An 18,446-nucleotide genomic window follows, 5' to 3' on the forward strand; every position below is an offset into this window, starting at 1 on the left:
CTGGTGAATGCGAGTCCTCCAGCTTAACAACCCAAATACAGAAGGGATGTCTGTAGCCTTCCAAAGTCTACTCTACCACACTCATGCTCCTTCACAGCAAGGACAAACATCGTTGCTCAGCATCTGCTGAAGGACCAGATGGTTTGGGCCAGGGCTGGTGCTGAGCTCTCCCAGTAGTCCCAGTAACTGGAATCAGGTCTGCACCCACTCTCTTATACCAGCTTCCAGAGCTAGTTTGGGTGTAGCATATCACATACTTACAAAGATCTGCCCTCTTCATACCAAAAATTAGCATCTCTGTCACCAGCACAGCCTCTTCTTCTCTCCAGTGCTGCAGCTTGTACATCATGCGGTAACCACAACTCAGTGACATGCTCCTGACCCAACTATATGACCAGCTTATCCTAAGGCTTCACAGCATTTTGGGAGCCAACCTTTACCTCACCGCTCAGCTCCCTTCAGCTGAGCCCACCACACAGAGGCTGCCTTTTGCAACAGAGGCCGTAAAAGAGCAAGTGGGAGGTCTGGGGTTAGGTGGCAACCTCTTCTTTCAGCACAGCTGTTTGCAGAGGGCATGTCTGTTTACACCTTGAACTAATCACAGTGACAACCAGCAGTGAAAACCTGGATGTGGGGAAATCCATGGGAATTCTGCCCAGACTTTTCCCTTGAGCTGTCATACTCGATGAAGAACTCACGTGGCTCAAATGCGCTCCTTCTCAGATGTGGTACTTCTCCTTCCTCTGGTGAAATTCACGCATCCGAACAGATTCCAGCTCACAGCCAGCAGGCAGTCCAGCATCCTCATGGTCTTAGCACAGAGGAAGGACAGCAGTGACATCCCAGGGCACAAACACAGGGCAATGCCCACCTCTGCCGAGGTAACATCTTGTTGCCTGCCTTGACATTTCTAACGGGTGACTTTGTCTGGGTCTCCAACTTCCCCCTTGCTGGCTGGCTCTGTATTTATGATAAGCATTATTTGCACATCATCACAGCCTCAGCTCGGCAGCTCTCAGAGCCTGTTTCCAAAAGAAGCTGTCACAGACAATAAACACCAAAGTAACCCCACTTCCAATTTAATTGTTTTCTCAAAATATCACTAGCAATTAGACTATATTAGCAACAGATTGTTCGCAGTAGCTCGCTCTCCAAGTCCAAACTGGTTTCTTTCTGTTTTACAATCACACAAAACATCTGAAACTAGAAAGTACCTAGTTTTTTGTTGTTGTTGTTCTTGTTTTTTGTCAGAATCGAGTAAACAACCAACATTACTTCTACAAAAGCCAAAGTGTCTGGAAAACACAAGAGAAAAATACGTGACAGCTGGAATATTTTATGCGTACAAATTTATTGTGAAAGTTTTAAGGAAATACAGTGACAGCATTGCCTGCAGTACAGCAGGGAATGACAGTCAATAAATAAAACTAAAGGGCCACGCAATAAATAAATACAAGACTAATATATCATGTTTGTAGCAAGCTGGTCAGTTTTAAATCCTCTACCTACAGCCGAATGCTCCAATAAACAATCCCCACCCGTATGCTTTCCTCTACGGTGCTGGGTGAGCCCAGTTTACTTCGGGTTGGGATCACCTTCCTTGCTGCACTGTGCTGATTGCCTGTCTCATTTTCCCCCTTGAAATAAATAAAAACCAAAATCCTACTGCAATTTCAATGCGAGCAGCAAGACCCACCTTCTCTTTTAGGCGGCGTCTCTGATAAGGTGCACTTAGGCTCTACCAAGACCCTCTGCCCCCATAGACGTGTGTAGACATGCACCAACAGCCTCCACTACCTACAGGAGCCATTCCCAGTGACCTGAGACCCAGCCCACTCTCAGGTGCATTAGCTTTGCCCAGTCACCTCCTGTTTAGCCTCAGCCAAATGACAGGCTCTGGGCAGCCCACACTGTGGCCGTGACTCGCCCGCTGTTAATCATCCCGACAATATGAGGACCGCGGGCTCAGCCCGGAGCTATGCAGATGTGAGAGCAGATGAATTGGAAAAAAATGCAAAAAAAAAAACAAAAATAATGGGTTTTCAAACTTACGATGGTGACAGTGTTACTTACAACAAATCTGTCTGCAGTTTTTGGGGCTGCAGAGATAAAAGCCCTCAGGAAAAAATGTCAGTGGCTTGAGTTTATTTATATGTAAGGTAACCATGAAAAATGTCGGCGTACCACTAATTGTAGGGCATATTTATTCTGCACAAGTTGTTTTCCACATTAGCACAGTTGTTAAAATGCAGTTTTGCCTCGGGAATATTATAACTTTATCTTCTGTAATTATAAATGTGGCTGTTGCTGGGGTACGATATACATTGAAGAAGAAACGTAAGAAATGGGCACTGCAAGGAAGAAAACAAACATAATTAAAAATGCAACGCAGTAATTATATGAAACAGACTTGGGAAGCAGAGACCCAAGGATAAGCTAGCAAAAAAAGCTACAGCATGTTAGATCCTGCATTTAGGTTTGTACTCTCTCTCACTTCCCATTTCTCCCATGGTTTTTAGCTCAAACCAACTAACAAAGACCTGTCAGCAAGGCAAACCTTTATGTGCAACACCACGTCACTCAGTCTGTGTTGTTGGGTCATAGTAGTAAGGGCAATCTTACCACAAGAAGCTAAAGCTCAAAAGAGAACCGGAAAGCATTATAGTTACAGTACAATAAATGTTTAATGAGTGATGGCATCAAAGTACCTTTGGATAGGGGAGGGAATATCTTAACCCATTATTCAGTATTATGCAAAATCCCTGGCAGATCATAGGTCTGTCTGCACAAAGCAGAGGACCCTAAGGGGTCCCTCACCCTTAGTGAGTTTGGAGGGGAGCACAGCCATGCTTTGCCCCTTCCCCACCTCCTGCCTCCAGCCTTCCAGCCAATCCAGTCTATGGAAACCCAGACCACACTGCCCTATTGTTGAGCAGCACCTGCAAGCCAGGTTCTTGGTCCGTGTCCCAGCTCTCTGGGCACTGTGCTTACACAACACACACACAGCAGAGACACACAGCAGAGAAATACTGGGACCAAGAGTCTGTCCCTTTCCCAGGGGAGGGGCCATTTAATGGCGCATGAAAGTGCACGGTAGTGTTTCAAGGTTTTCAGGTTTTGTTTGTTTTATTGATTCCTTACTTTTATACCAAACCATAGAACACGCCATCCTGAGTTTAAAATGCAGATAACACCAAATTCCCATTAGCTACTGGGCAGGGGCCAAGCAAAACCTATTTATTGTACACCTCCTATTCACCTATACTTATAGGCAAACAATCCCAGGCCACATGGAGATTATTAGAAACCACTCAGGTAAAAACAAGCCCGAGAAGTTCAGCACAGTCTGGAGGTTTGTCCACCTCCCTGGTCAGAATGTGGTGCCATTTCCCTGCGGTTCCTCTTGTCACACTCTGCCCCATCCCTTATCCACCACACTCTCTGGTTTTCCTTTTTCCCCTCCAAGGACACTTACTGCCCTCTAAAGGCTCCTCACACTGCAGTGCCCTTCATCCCACCGCAGCACTTCTTCCCCTGCCCATCCTGCTTCTCTCTCCTCTAGGTTTTGGCTGTCATACTGTTCAGATGAACAGTGCAAAGACAACACTTCAAACTCTCACATTTTTCACTCAGGGATATCCAGGGCCAAGCAGAAAGCAGCATGGAAATGTACTCCAAGACTTCACCAAAAGAATAAAAGAGAGGTTTTGTTGAAAGGTTTGGGTCCAGTTACCTTTTAGTTTGTTTGTTCCATTTCTAGTTCATGTTTGTGATATTTACATTTCCTCCTGACTCATTTGTACACCTTCAGAGTGAGTCCAGCTGCATGATGGGCTCCAGCCGTGCTACTGCTGCTCCCCAGACACAACATAGAATCAGAAATACAGAATCACTAAGGTTGGAGAAGACCTCTGAGATCATCCAAACATCCTCCAGTATTTCCCCACTAAACCACATTCCTTAGTACAACATCTAAAAGTTTATCAACACCTCCAGTTGCTCCACGTCACGTCTTCCCTGTATCATCACCTGAAAATTCCCTTCCTTGGCCCATGGGTAGGGTCACTCTGCCTGTGTCACACCTGACAGATGTCATCTTAGGGTTGTAAGGCCATAATTGCTGGGGATGCTACCATCTCCCCAGGCGGTGTCGTGCAGTGCATCACTGACCTTATCACAGCAAGACTTTACCCTGTATCGTTCTCACTGCAGTTAAAGCTCATTAATTCTTACCGTATCTGCAAGAGGTGTGGAGAACTGATTACTCTTCTTCTGTTTCCTGCATTACTTCACATATTTGAAGACAGTTGATACAGATGATTCTTGGTACTGAAAGCAGTCCCAGAAGAGGTTTATCTCCCCATTGCTGAAACCAGCATGCTTTTGGCTGTAACTGAAATGAAACCTCACTGAAAATCACATATCAAGGGAATTTATGTTCCCTTTTTGCCATCCTTTAAAATACAAACAAGACTATTTTCGACTAATATGTAATTAAAATAAAAATAAGGGGACGTAGCTTTGCCTAATGCCAGTGCTGAAGACCCATCATTTAGGCCCCCAGAAATTATCAGCAGTTTAAAAACAACAACAATGATTCCAGTGAAGCACATGAAGCTCTTCACAATTGCTATCAGGGATAGAGCCCTGAATTGGGTTTCTAACTCAACCACCTACTCACGCATGAGAAAACTGGACATCCTGTCCATCTCCTTTGGGCTAATGGGGGTGGAAAAGCCAACACAGATATTTGAAGTGGCACAAAGGAGTTTGGAAATGTCTCCCCTCTTCACAAAGAAGTCCTGATAGTTTTCAGACCACGGGTTTAACCCATGGCCCTTGCCTTGGGGAAAAGGCAAAAAACAGCCAGGGGATAGATGGATGGAGAGAAGGGATATGTTTCCAATGCCACTGATGGGAACTGAGGAAATAAGGTCCATCAGTAGAAGACTCTGATGTGTCCAGGTGAGATCTATCCAGAAGGTCCTTTTTCCCTGTCTGACAAAGATCAAGTAAAGGACACAGTGCACACACAGAAAAATCTTTCCCTTGGTATTCAGCTTTGGAAAACACAAGTTTAGTGGCTCTGATGTTACAGTCTAATGACTGTATTTAGTAATCACCAATGAACATGTCTGAATGATCTTGTCTGCTTGATTTTTGAGTCAACTTATATCACATTTTCCAATGGGGCCAGCATTGCTACCATGAACCATGGTACTGTGGAGGAATAGTGTCATGGGAAAGGGCCTATTAACTTCTTTGCTAAGTGCCAATATGCCCATTTTCCTTCAAAACGGCATTCAGTGACCTTTAAACCTCCACTTCCTTTTATCGGCTCAAGTAGTGAGGTGTACTTGTCCTCTTAATGAAGTCAAAAAGACAAGAGACTCTCACAGTTGAAGTGACACGGCTCTGGCAGTTGCTGTTAGTGAAAGGCTCTTAAAATATATCCAGCAGTTCCAAACTAAAACCACATTAGATCTTAGCAATCTGCCCTTGGGCTTGCTACAATGGTGAAATTAGTCAGATCAAATATACTTCAATTTTCAACTGATTTGTTTGCTCCAAAGCCAAGCTGGAAAGTTTTCATTTCTGTTTTTGTGTGTGTATATATACATATATATCGCTCATACTTATTTATACTGTGTTATCACAAAGTAGGATGAAAAAGTGGATGTGAAGAGGTTCAAAAGGTGCTTCTCAGAACAGAATATTTCTCTGTTTTATCAGGGAAAATCTTCCTTTCCCATGGTGAAGCTGCTTTAGCAAAACAAAGGAACAGTCCTGCAGAGCTAAAGGTGTACAAGCCAGGCCAAAATAGGCTCTTGGCTATGGGGTTATGGAGGCAAGGCTGATGTTTATGGAGGTGAGCCTTGGGCAGTGCAGAGCAGATAGTTTCCATCACCTGCCTTTCATGTTGATCCCTGCTGTTGCCACTCCTCTTGGTCTCTGTAGAAAGTCTGACGACTTATCGTGTGCCCAAGTTGCCATGGAAAGGTTGTTGAACTTTGTCCATTTTATCCAAAGCAGTGCCTGGGTTGTAGAGCTGTGACCATCTGAAGGAAGGATCATCCTATACATCTCAACAGGATGCATTTCCAGACCCTCCAGTACAGAAGTGAGGTGCTTTTAAAGCAGACTGGAAGTCAATACAGAAGTTGGATACTTTTCCTCGATTGAAATCCAATTGAGTGTCCTTCAGTTGACTATGATGAGCTCTGGAGTTGGGCCCCAGACCAAGGAGACTTGATAGCTTGCTGCATCAAGCAGGAATTAAAACGGCAGCTTTACGTGTGCAATGCATGCACTCTGAAACTGAATACAGAGAAATGAAAAGCTTACCATTTAGCAGCTGCCTGCTGCTCAGCGAGTAGCAAAGCTTTTTCCTTCCTTTCCTATCCCCAACAACATATTCTCACTAGAATCTTTTTCACTACAGACAGCAAACATAATTACACAACAGATCAGAACAGCTTACATAATGCCCTTTATAGAAACCTGCCTTACCTCAGAGGCATATTAGCATTTCTTATGGGTTTAAGGGGTGAGGGATTAATTACGGATTTTCAAAATATGCCTAATTACATATTTACTGGAGGAATAAATAATTCATGTTTCATAACACGCCATGAAACAACTCTTCTTTTGAAGATTAAGAATCCGAGGCTGGAGGAGTGTTAAAGTTCAAACTCTGAATAAAGGCTCCTGAAACCTCCAGAGGTCAGCATTTTTCTCACATGAAAAACACAGCAGAATTCCACCCCTTCACCTGAGCGACATGCAGACCCACGGAAATGTCTCACTTGGCAATCCCTCAAACAAAACGAGCGCTCCATCAAAAAACCTGATCTGTTCATTTACTTTGGCTCTTTCTTTGGTCGCTTCGGCTAGCATTTCAGGATGCATCTAGGAGACTGGAGAGCACAACTTAATCCCAGTCCACTGGTTTTTGCACAGGGCCAAGTTGGACCACCATCATCCCCTTTCTGGGCATGTGGGGGCTGCAGCATGGCCATAAGTGGGATGGCAAGCGGGGGCTGGCTTGCATGCTGCTGAATGCTACATGGCACCGGGTCATCAGGAAGCATAAATCAGCCTGCCCCTTGCCTGACCTGCCCTAACATACAGCCCGTGGTTTCCTCTAGTACGTTTTATTTTACCCAGAGTTAGCAAGAAGAATATCCCTTTGGCATTTAGGGGATCATACAAATTATTACAGAAGAGCAAATAACCGCCCCCAGAAAGGAAATAACTGCTTCTGAGCATTCTATAAAGAAAAAATGCTGCCTTCAACAACATCAAGTGCCATATAACTACTATAACTACTATACTTATAAATGTATGTACAAAAATAACAACAGATACCACAAGAAAGAAAGAAGGAAAGTCAGACCCTACGTGTGTCATGTTTTTGCAACTGGTACTACTGGTCTTGATTTGTGTTTTGGTAGACTTTACAGAGCAAGAAAGCGTACTGGAGTTAGTTATTACTTTTACACCCATACAAATGACAGTCAAAATTCATCTTGGCATGTTATGGAAGCTGGAAGAAGGCAAAAGAATCCCTTAGATGAAAAAAAAAGAGTGGGGTGTGGCAAGAGAGTGAGCTGGTGGGGCCCAGCATTGCTCACCCCACTGCAGGAACAGTCACCTATGGAACACACGGCTCCTGGCTGACTCACACTTCCCTGCTCTGTCATCCAGTCTTGTGAAGATCCTTGAAAGAAAGCCAACAGACCACTCAGAAATAAGGGTGTACAAGAAATATTGACTATCACACATAGCATCAGTGGAGTCTACCTATACAAAAAAAAGAAGATTCCTTTACAGAGGGAAAAGATGCTGAAATATGGCATAGGCATATAAAAAGCGCACTGTTCTGTGTGTTTTGGATAGATATATTAGAACAGCAAGTTGCTAATCAGCATTTTAGCTCCTCAGAGGCAGAGCTATGTACATAGCATAACACAAGTCAAGACGACCTGATGCTTGGTAAGACTCTGGGTCCTGTCTGGCCTTTTCCCTGTGTGTCACCTTGTGCAAGTGGCTTAATCTTTCCATGCCACACCTCCCTTAAAATGCTTTCCACTTTATAAGCTAAAATGATTGTGTACAGGCTAGTTAATCAATTTAATTGGAGTAGGTGGAGAAGTGAAAATCCACTTTCATAATCAAACAGGGCACAGAAATGCTAATTCCATTTCGGAACATTTCAGAGGGTTTACTTTTTTTGTATGTTTTACACATTTTGCACCAGCTTAAAATTTAGATGCCTGCAGAATAAATGCTTTACCTTACTTACAGTCCTGCCTTCGTATAATAACGTGCATTTTAAAACAGGCACAAATATTCTGGGGAAAGAACTGATAATATTAGCACAATTTACAGATGTAAAAAGCTGCCTGCCAAAATATTCAGTGCTCTTGGACAAAAGCACATACATTTCATTAACATGCTATCTTATTTATAGCTACATATCAGCAATATTTACACGTAAAAGCACAACATAAGTTCTAAAATCATTTACAGCAGGAAAAACACCTCACGCTGATGATGTCATCAAGTGGGAAACAGCAGTCAGTTCTACAAGGTGGTACAAGGAGGGTAGCAGAGCATTCTGAGACTTAAGTACGAGTAGTGAACACTGTAGGACAGACTTACAACTGTACTGCAAGCCATTTATAAAGCCTTCTCCCTCTCTTGCCCACACAGTATTAATTACCTGCACCACCTTGTGCTAATTTATTTTCCTTAAGCCTCATCCAGAGGAAGGTGATGTTCAAAACAAGCAGTGTCCAGATACAGCATAAAGAAGCTATGGATACACTGAAATTGCTTTTTCATGGAAAGGGATGGAGGGGAGAAAAAGAATAACACCTGTAAGTTATGGTTGAAACCCAGCTTCATTCTCCAAGCCATGTAAATAAATATCCCCATCCCACAGCTTCGGTGCAGCAGCTCTAATTATTCACCTATAAACAATGCAGACAAGCCATCGCTCAGCACCGCGCTACGCCTCGTGGCCACACGCTCTGCATTCTACCTAGGTAAATATTAAAATGAACGTAATCCACTATATTTTAAGGGTAAAGTTATCTGCAAAGCCCGGTGATTCATGAGCTCTCCGAATGTACATAAAGTGCTTTAGTGAAAGCATTTCCTAAGGGCCTGATCCAGTCATGCTTCTCAAACCCTCCACAGCTGTCTAGACTGGAACAGAAAGGTCATTCAGCCACTGAAGGCCAATCTATCACTCCCATTAAAAAAGAAAATACCCAAACCGTTCCAAAGGTTCAATTTGTGGATCGGTTTGGGAGATACGGAAAGAACAGCAAAGTTGCCGCTCCCTGAGGGGAGGAGAGCCAGCATGGAGCCCGCACCCTTCCTGGGGCTCCTTCTAAGGCCCTGAGCAGAAAGCCAGAGTATTCCAGGGGAACTCTAGACACAAAGCACATCCCTTTTCCTTCTTCTCTTTTAAAACGCTCAGCAAGTGCTGCAGGGCAAGCAGCCACTGTGCTCTACCACACCAGGAGCTGCTCTATGCTGCCTTTTTTTAGAGATAGGGCACTGGTTAGGCTGCGGTTGGAGTTGATGATCTTCAAGGTCTTTTCCAACCTGGGTAATTCGATGATTCTATGATTCTTTCTGCTCTGGGAGGCCCATGCTGGCAACACCCAGCATTTCGATCTCATGATAGAAGTCATGGTCAGCTCAGAATGCACTCCCTTAGCCTATAATTTAAGAATTGAACTTCTCTAGGCTACATGTTGCCCCTTCACCACTAAACCTTAGTGCAAGCCTTCTGCAGAGAGCCGTGGGTATGCTGGAGCTGTGCACTGCCCTCTCCCCCAGCAATAGACAGAGATACCAAGGTCAGTACTGGGCTGCAAAAGAAGCTCACTAGCTGGAGAAATGCATGTCGCTGTGCTGCCCCTTCAGCAATTGCACACCAAGATGTAAAATAACCCTATACCTCGGGAACTGCCTGTTTGCTGCAGGCTCAGTCAGCCACTTGAGAGTCATTTCATTTGGGCAACCAAGGCCGAAGGAGCCTCTTCAGGGGACAGATGGGAAAGCCCAAGAAGACACTTCCCGGCTAATGAGAATGGGGCTTTTTTCCACTTTGAGTGCAGGCAGGTCACCCAACTGCTATGGGTCAGCAGCAAAAGAGGACGGACCTCATTGCTCTACGAGCTTGCTCCCTCCCCAGCGCAGGGAGAGCACAAAGAAGGCAGCGCAGGGAATGACAGCGAGCCTTGAAAAATGTATTCCAGCTGCTCTCCTTAAACTGCAAGCTACAGCCCAGTGCTCTGCATTCACAAACATTATTAAAGAGGCATTTCTAGGGTCCGGTAGGACCTACCACCAGATGCAGATATTAAAAAAAAATAAAAAATAATAATAATAAAAAAAGAAAATAAGGAGACAAAAGAAAAACAAAAAAGAAAAAGGAGAGGTCCTATTGAATCTTACCTTTTCCATTTGGATTTCAACCATCAAACAAATTGTCAGCCTTTTTCCCCTCCTTCATTAACCTTTCGTGCTTATTGTACAGCCAGTCTCTGCACTCGTGGGGGACTCAGGAGGATCAAATCAGGGCATTTGTATCACTCAGGGCTTAGGCACAACTTGAACCACAGTCTGAAGTGAAGGGAGGGATAGGATGGGAAAGGCAGAAGGCAAGGCTATTTATTATCCCAATCCTGCCTCTTCAGCTGTTTACATTCTTAATAAAGACTGAATTTAGAGGGAGGGGAACCCCACCTTAGTAACAATTCCCTTCACAGGTTCTACTGTAATTAAAAAATAGAGGCAAGGTCACGACGAGTGCTATTGAAAATAACATACAGACCTGTAATTATAGCAGGGCCAACTAAACCAAGGGTTAAAGGTCTCTTAATACTCTGTCAGCATTTCCACTATAACCCCTCAGTTTCAGGGGTTTACAGCTCACACATAAATATTTGCTGCAGGCCAAAAATGGCCCTTTGAGGGGTCAGCGAGAGGAGATAAATTTTATTTACATATTGATAATAAATGGCCCAGCTCCATAGGAGCGGCAGGTCCCACCAGCACTGCTCTATGGGGTGAGGAGGGAGCACGGGTGGGAGTGCTTGGGGTGGGTGGGTGGGTGAGTGGAGGAGCTGGGAACATGTTTCACTCAGAGCAAGTGGTTCCAGCTCCACAGAAACCTGCACAGAGGCAACGATCTGCAAATAGAGCATATATTGTACAACGGAATCCTTAAATAATAAGGCTGTATTCCTACCATGAATAACACAGATAATCACTCCCACTGTTCAGCCAAGCATGCACATAAGTCTTGAAAAGATGAAAACCTAAGGCCTCGCTAGCGTATTGGTTTAACTTAAATCAGTACTTTAATTGATTTATTTAAGCCAGTGCCCAACCCGGTGTGACTCCCCAAATTCTGCTGGAGAGTGCTTTATTTCATTTTATTTCATTTATTTTTTCTTTTTTTTCTCCCCAAAAGCATTCGTTCCTCCCCCTTTTTACTGTTTCTGCATTTACGTGACCCTGGGTTGACATCAGTTTAGTTCCTGAAGATTAGAAGAGGTAAAACGGCTGCAACCTTGTTCGAGGCTCCTTCCTTGAGGGAGTAAATGAGGGCACTAGTCATGTCCCGGCCAGCTCAGCCACTTGTGACACCTAATTGTAGCTGCCTACATGTTAAGTAGCATACAGTACCTTTGTCATCTCTGCCAATGCTACTTTCTTTTCTTTAAAACAAAATCCTGTAATTCTGGTCCTCAGGAAGAAAAGAGCTTCAGAAACCCAAATTAACATCACCCAGAAAGTTTGGGGCAGAAACAAAGAGAGTCCCAGAAGAATGAAAGAAAAAGAACCAACCCCATAGCACAAACTCTTCTATTTTTCTGGCATGATATGTAAGCCATCCATCTGACTTTGGGGAGGTTATCTGACGATTTTCAAACGCCTGCCATTAGCAATCAAAATAAAGCCTGCTTGATTTGCAGCAAGAGCTTCTCCATCACCGCCTGCTTCGACCAGACTGCCCTTCCCACACAGCCCCGCGTCACCCCGGCTCCTCAGCCCCGGCTTCACGCTCATTTAGTGGGACGGGTGACAGAAAAGGGAGAGCACTAAATGATCCGGGCTCTTCTGAAATTAATTTACTGGAGCTTTCAGATGAACACAGCGATCCAGGGGGTGAAGGAAGCAAAAACTCACCTAACACGATTAACCAGGCGAGCACTTCCAGAAACTACTTTTTTTCCTGTACCTAAAGATGTCACAAAATAATACACTTCTTTTCCTAGCTAACTTCAGCATCTTTTTCAATGTGCTCCTAGAGGGGCTCTTTTTTTTTGCTTTCTTTCTAAAGCAAAATTATATTAAGGATATATAACTTTGTTGTTGTTTTTTTTTTTTTTTTTTTTTAAGTTTCTAACAAAATATTTATTGTGCAAGACCCAGAAGATAAAAAAGATGCAACTGTTTTTTCTTGGTTTTGTTTTGAGGTTATTTACTTAGGACTAAGCACCTCATTTTTCTTGTGTACAAAAGGTAATTATGTAGTCAAAAGAATTATGGCCCACATACTTCAAAACATATGAAAAATGTAAAACTTTATTACATGCATTAATTTCTAACAAAGGATGTCTCCGGCATCAGTGTAACTGGTACGAGGCAGATAACTGATGTACGGCGTATCCGTTGATGTTCCTCCCAGATGGGTTTTATAAAGGCAAACAAACAAATAAACAATTTCTTTCGTTACGTCTCCCTCTCTCTTATAAATTCCTTCAGCCTCATACGGGGAGGAGGGGGCTGTCCATGGAGTTATTTTTAATATTCAGCTAAAATATTCTATTGAGCTATCTGCTTGCCGTGCTTTCCTTTTATTACCTGTAAACCTCCCTGAACAACTCCTGCTTTCCTCCAGCGATGCAGTCCCACCTCCTGCCCAGGCCACTGACCTCTACTGTTGTCCATCTGTCCTCTTCTTCTTCTTCCCCTGCTGAATTTTGATGAGTGTGGCAAGCTCTTTCCCACTAAATCAGTTGGGGTGGGAGGTAAAAACTGTACAAGTGAAGTTCACAGCACCCTTATTTTTAGCTGAGCCACTTTCTAATGGTACATCCGGGCACCATTCCCAAGAGAAAAAGGATGGTCATTGAAAACGCTGGTGAAATCAGTTCTCCTCAAAGCCTCTGTGAAGAAACAAAACAAAGCTGAAGTATATAAGATAGATTCAAGGTGGCCTTATTCTTTAGCCTTAAATGAATGAATGAGTGACGTGAGACCTGGCATTTTTATATTAAGACAATGGCCTAAGCAAACAGACATATCATGTTTTTTTCCCATACATGTATTTATTTGTTGCTTTCACTTTAAATACAAAATATCTATAGAGATGTAATTTCTTCGTGGTTAGACAAACCTGCTACATCCATCAGCACATGTGACAAAGCACTTAAAAGCTCAGGAAAAAACCTGGCATCCAAAAAATAATACACACAAAGTAACTTCTGGAAGCCTTTATTTCAGCAGCGCAGAGACATCTCACTAATTAAACCAAACATCAACTTCTGCACCTCGATTGCAGCACAGGTAGCTGCAGTGTTTCACGGGGTCTTGTCAGGATGCCTCTGAGTGAGCTTTAGGGGGCAGTTTGGCACCAGGAGAAGAGAGTCCTCCACTCACATCACAGGTCCTGGCACGGCTGGGCATTGTGTTGCTGAGCCTCCATACCTGATATTAGCAATGATGTGTCCATTTGTGTCTTTGTCCCTACTTATATGGAACTCTTCAAAAGACAGATAAATACTCAAGTTCTGAGTGCTCTGAATTTGGTGGATGTTTGAACTTGGTGTAAACTCAAAGGCCAATCTTTATTTAAAGTGTAGCATTTTGGGAGCTCAGGACAAAAAGGACTATTTCAAATTATACCTGAGCCACAAGGTTCACACAATAACCCTGAAAGCTGCCAGCCTCAGAGCCAGCGAGCAATCCTGCCTGCCCCTGCAAATCTCTATTCTTCTGCACCTTGTTCAGTCTTCTCTCCCTCCTCCCGCTACCCATGAAAAAAGCTTTCAGTGTTTCAGACGTACTCATCACAGGTATCATGAGAAAAGCGGACCAGTGCTAGATCTCAATGGCTTGTTTGTTTTGTGCTGAAATCTATCCACCTCCATTTCAGGCGTCCATCGGCTGAGCCACCATTTGACATGCCCGGCCCCAACAATCACAGGGGCTTGGCGGGTTAAAAATGCTAGGATTTCATTTTATTGCAGGGATATTATTCATTCTTGGGAAGGTTCAAAAGTACATGCGTCAACTTATGTCATCAAGGTCAAACAAAGTGGCATGCAGAATCCTAGCCAGATTGCATCGGTGGAGGGGTCTGGAGGCAGAGCCAAAGAGTAAGGAGACAAAAATAAATGCTTTTTAGGGCATACTCTGGATCACTTCATCCTTCTGCAAGGGGAAGGCAGAAAGTTAAGGATTCCATCTGAGAACATTGCCCCAAACAAATAGAAATTGAGTTGTGCACATTTCACTAAAGGCTTCCACTGCCTCTTGCCCAGCAACATACCTATGGGTAAGACGGTCAAACAACACCAAAACGTGCCTCCAACATATACCAGCAAGCCCAGAAGTACACACAAACCAGCCCAATAATAGCATTAGACACCATTAACAAGATTTAGCCTTGTTTCTTTTCAGTGGAAAAACTATTGGACATCCTTCAAGCCCAGACTCAGCACTGCTTGACCCTTTCTCTTCTCTGCCTACATTAAAAGAACAACTAAATAGTTGCACATAGGGAGAGCGGCCCCTCCTCACTCCAGGTGTCTGTATTTTACTTAGGGCCCCAAGCTTGATTCAGCTCATACAGTTTTTGACAAGCTTCAGCTGGCCCTCGTCACCAGACAGGCAGATCAATTAACAGAGGGATTTTTCTTCCCTAGCTCTCTTCCTGGACCTTTAACCCATTGTGTGTCCTAACACTCTAGGAAAGAAGGGCAGAAAGCAAGTGCCAGGAAAGAAAATACCGAATTTCCATTTAAAGCTTCTTCATTTTCCTTCAAAGAAAATGGTGCTTTTGCTTTTTATTGTTATTTTATTTTATTTTTTGAAATTCCCACTTTCTGCTGTTTTTGAAAACCTCTTTGCGCTTTGCTACTGAAATTCATGAAAGGGATGAAGTTTAATGTTTTCTTCGGGTGAAAAAGTTATTTTCCACTTCTTCCTTTTCCTTTCTCTTTTTTCACTGCACCAGTTCTTCAATATGAGCACGTGGCAAAGATAAATTCTGGCTAATCAAGTCCATAGCTGATGCTCTGGGAGCTTTCTTTATGAAAGAGGGGGGTAAGGAAAGATTTTGAGTAAGGAAAGGAATTGAAAGAGAAAGGGCTGAGAAGAGTGGTAAAAAAGATGTGAACTGAAAGGGCTGAGAAGGGTGGCAAAAAAGATGTTTCTGAGAACTACAGATGGAAAACAAACAGAATGACTTCAAACTGGAAAGAGGAGTAAATGGTTACAAATCGCCCCACGGAAGAGAAACAATGTCAACATTGACAATTTTATTCTGCAATTTAATTATAACTCAATTTGTCTTTTGGTGATAGCGTACCAGAGAGAACGTCAATGGCATGAGAGGCTCCTTCAGCAACAGCAAAACATAATAAATAAATGTAATTGCTAGTGATAATAATTAGACATTTCTGTGAAAAACAGTTCCCAGAACTACTGGAAACTATCGAGAAAGATAAATGTTATGGCTACTGCAGGGAAATCCATTTAAATGGGTTCATGGTGATAAATAAAATAAAACCAATGAGGGGATTCTTGGTTTTTTAAACCACTTCTTTAAAAATAGCAAAAACAAACAAACAAACCAAAACCCTTCCCACAGTTCCTCGGGACAACTCTACACACTTACTTGTAGATACTGATGGAGTCCCTCGCTTTAGCATCAAAGTAGCACCAAAACAATAATGACAGCGATAATAAATGGTAGATAATTAAGATAACAACCCGTCAATCCCAGAATGCTGCATCAATGATATACAAATCACAATGGGGAGAAATAAGAGTTGCTCCTCCAGAAATAGCCTTCAGCTGGTGAAATACACCTCAGCACGTCGGTTTATCAGGCAGAAAATAGTTTCAGTTCTCTCTGGGTTGAAATGATCGTTTCCTGCTGTCTCTCTCCTGGACTGAGGCATATGTACTTTCTCAGGACAGTGAGGAAAGGAAACGAGAGGATGAGAAATCTGGTGAGGTGAGCAGGACAAATGTGAACTGTCGGGCAGAGTTAAGGGTACAGCATCTTCTCTGTGGTTTATAGGGCACGGTTTTCTTAGCAAGGAGGGAGAAGGAGGGCAGCTAGTGATTTTTCACTGTGTATGAGGATTCCTTATCAAGGATTGGTAACAGAGCACTTTTTCTTGGGTGGATGGCTGCTGTTTAATCTTTTCAACGCTTGTTAGAAAACACAAAGTCACTGCTGACACGGACTGTGAAGGCAGTAAAATAGCAAAGGCACGGCATTGATGCACAAAGGAAACAACAACATGTTAAATGATAACATTAGATGAACAGAGTGAAGGGAATACTTACAGAAGGGAAGGACCTTCTCTCCTGGAAAGAAATGGCTCCAGAAAGAACATGGCAGAGGGGTGGATGCTCAGCTGCACATTAGCTCTGTAGCTGGAAGTGTAACTTCAGTCCTTAGGATATGTAAACAGGGGGATATAGGCTAGAGGCCTGAGGTAATATCATCTTTGTCTGTGGCACTGGTGTGACCACTAATGGAATAGTGAATCCAGTTCTGGTGCCTATGTTTCAAGAGGTTGTTGATAAATTCGAAGAGTCATGAGGATGGCTAAAGGACTAGAAAACACTGGGAGGATTAGAAAACAATTGTGAGAGGCTCAAGCAGCTCAGACTGTTTAGCTTAATAGAGAAAGGTTAAGGAGTGACTTGCCCACAATATACAAGAAGCTTCACAGGAAACAGAGGGCTTTTCAGTTTAACAAAGACGTACATAAAACATGATCTAACATCTGGACATTGAAGCCAGACGAATTCAAGCTACAAATTAACAGGAAATTTTTAACCATGAGAGCGCTTGGCACTGGGAACAGTATGCTGAATATTGCAGTGACTTCTGCCTCATGATATATCTTAACGTCGGTTTTGGAAGGCCTCCTGAATGGCATTACATACATAGGAAGACCTTAAGGGAGCCCTGTGTCTTTCAATAGGCAGAAAGGCACATTGCATAATGGCGTCACTTGGTCTTTAGCATCCAGCAATTTATAATCTATGCTCTTTGTCTAAACATACACGGCTATCTGTTGTATAACAGCGTGCCTGTTATTCAAAAAGCCACTTTTGGTCTGTTCATACTCTTAAATTGTTACCAGGGAACAGAGAACATGACTTTTACATAATATACCAATGATACTGAAAACTTTCTAGGAGTTACTGCTTCTTATCAGATCAATCCTGGTCTGACAGTGCTAAAAAGAATTATCTTAATTTGTTAGTCCTACACAGTGCAAGGACAGGACAGTGACTCATTTCACTTTCCCCTTCCAGTCAGATTACGCCCAACTTTCTCTTTTAATTTGAGTGTAGATCTTGCCAGTAATTAATATTGCTGTCTTCAAATGGTACCAGAGGGAAGCTCAGCAGGTATAAAATAACAGGGTGCTTTTGCAATTAGTCTGTAAATGCACCACCGCAAGCTCCCCAAAATGCAGTTGCATTATCAGAGCTGATCTCAGATTTGTAGCCCTGCTCATTGTGTAATTCATTAAGAAGTGAGCCTAATGAGCAAAATGAATGCATTCTTCTACCACAGTTTAGATTACATTTCTAAGTAAACTGCTCTTTTTTACTTCTTCCCTGCAACACTGTGCATGCACTGTCAATTACAGCAGATTGGTTTCTTGTTGAATCAACAAGGTTTGGTGGTGGTGCCCCTTTGAAAGTTAAAGATAAGGTGAGCATTGCAATGAGCTGATCAATCCTACGGTGCCGAACATTCATCAAATGGGATTTAATGAAAGAGGAGTGTCCTTGCTAACATGCTAAATCCAGTTTGTAATCCCCAGTATAACAAGAAAACAAAGACATTTCCATCCCCTCTCACATCAGGAATAGAGATAGAATGATGGAATGATGTGAACATAAAATAATTGTACACACAGAAGCTCATGCAAAAAGGCTTTGTTTGGAAGTGCTGGAAAACCACTCACCCCGAAACAATGGGGCAAATTAGCATGCATCCAGCCCAAGGGTGCAAGCAGCACACACACACACTCCCGGTGACGGATGCTTAGCTCTTGCTGGGAGGTCACCACTACGAATCTCTCTTGAGAAGGCAGCATGTCAGATTTCAGACACTTTCCCTACAAATGGACTTTTGCAGCTCAAAGGAGGAA

At 43.1% G+C, this 18,446-nt stretch overlaps 1 long non-coding RNA gene across 4 annotated transcripts in view; it reads right to left on the reverse strand.

Moving 5' to 3' along the window:
* Positions 1-6,221: 6,221 nt before the first annotated feature.
* LOC140250511 (uncharacterized) overlaps positions 6,222-18,446 on the reverse strand; it is a 44,318-nt gene continuing 32,093 nt past the window's right edge. For 3 of the 4 annotated variants that reach the window (XR_011903193.1, XR_011903191.1, XR_011903194.1), the window contains exon 6: positions 12,718-13,199. This is a non-coding gene — a long non-coding RNA (uncharacterized lncRNA). Of the gene's footprint in view, positions 6,319-12,717; positions 13,200-18,446 lie in introns of those variants that run through there. The other variant, XR_011903192.1, reaches the window with a different exon arrangement.

The sequence above is a fragment of the Excalfactoria chinensis genome, chromosome 3, assembly GCF_039878825.1.
Source record: "Excalfactoria chinensis isolate bCotChi1 chromosome 3, bCotChi1.hap2, whole genome shotgun sequence".
NCBI lineage: Eukaryota > Metazoa > Chordata > Aves > Galliformes > Phasianidae > Excalfactoria > Excalfactoria chinensis.